The 1,284-nt window shown below is 40.4% G+C and overlaps 1 non-coding gene across 1 annotated transcript; it reads right to left on the bottom strand.

Annotated features, from left to right (window-relative positions):
- Nucleotides 1-916: 916 nt before the first annotated feature.
- Nucleotides 917-1,025, bottom strand: LOC136377859 (U6 spliceosomal RNA). Its single transcript, XR_010746475.1, has one exon. It is a non-coding gene; the product is annotated as a U6 spliceosomal RNA (small nuclear RNA).
- Nucleotides 1,026-1,284: the final 259 nt, after the last annotated feature.

Here is a 1,284-nt window from a genome sequence, read left to right as displayed (position 1 = left end):
CGCCCAACGGCTGTGATCTTGCTCTGCAGCCCACATGCTCAGTTGAGTTTGAGACCCTGTTCTAATACCTACCTCTTGGGTTGTAAAATCCAGTTTACTTTTTGAAAAATTAAATATTTTTCAATTACCGTTTACATTCAACTTTATTTTGTATTCATTTAAGGTTTACAGCATAGTGGATAGATGATCATATACTTTGTTACAAAGTTATCCCCCTGATACTTCCACTACCCAACCAGCGCCATACATAGTTATCATAGTATTACTGACTATATTCCCTATGCTGTACTTTACATTCACATGACTATTTTATAACTACCAATTTGTACCCCTTAGTCCCTTTCCTTTTTTTTTTTTTACAGAGACAGAGACAGAGAGAGAGTCAGAGAGAGGGATATATAGGGACAGACAGACATGAACGGAGAAAGATGAGAAGCATCAATCATCAGTTTTTTGTTGTGACTCCTTAGTTGTTCATTGATTGCTTTCTCATATGTGCCTTGACATGGAGTTACAGCAGACTGAGTAACCCCTTGCTTGAGCCAGCAACCTTGGGTCCAAACTGGTGAGCTTTGCTCAAACCAGATGAGCCCAGCCCATGCTCAAGCTGATGACCTCGGGGTCTTGAACCTGGGTCTTCCGCATCCCAGTCCGATGCTCTATCCACTGCGCCACCACCTAGTCAGGCAGTCCCTTTACTTTTTAACCCAGCCCCTCAAACTCTTGCCACTCTGGCAACCATTGGTCTGTTCTCTGTATCTATAAATCTGTTTCTGTTTTGTTTGTTCATTTATATTGTTCTTTAGATCCACATATAAGTGAAATTATATGATATTTGTCTTTCCTGAATGACTTATTGCACTCAGAATGATACCCTCTAGGTTGATCCATGCTGCCACAAATGGTAAGATTTCATAAAAATATGAAATGCCTCACAAATCTGCATGTCATCCTCACACAGGGCCCACACGGGCCACATGTCTTCGCTGTATTATCCAACTTTAGTATGTGTGCTGCTGAAGCAAGCATTAGGCTACCTTTTATATGGGGTGTAATGATCAAATACATACATGATAGCAATTGAGATAATTAAAGAGTAGTTCACCTTTTCTTGAATCTCTCAAGGAACATTAATAATAGCACTTGTTTAAAAATCTTTCTCTTTCTTCTCTTATTTTCACAGATCTTGCAGCCCTTCAGAAATGCTTGCTCTGTAAACCTCCTTCTCTCAACTCTGTTTCCCAGGTCTTCTTGGCACCTGCCCCATCCATGCTTTGGCTTTTG

The sequence above is a fragment of the Saccopteryx leptura genome, chromosome 6, assembly GCF_036850995.1.
Source record: "Saccopteryx leptura isolate mSacLep1 chromosome 6, mSacLep1_pri_phased_curated, whole genome shotgun sequence".
Lineage (NCBI taxonomy): Eukaryota > Metazoa > Chordata > Mammalia > Chiroptera > Emballonuridae > Saccopteryx > Saccopteryx leptura.
The sequence above is the reverse complement of the archived record's forward strand: the minus strand, read 5'-3'. Positions and strand labels throughout refer to the sequence as shown.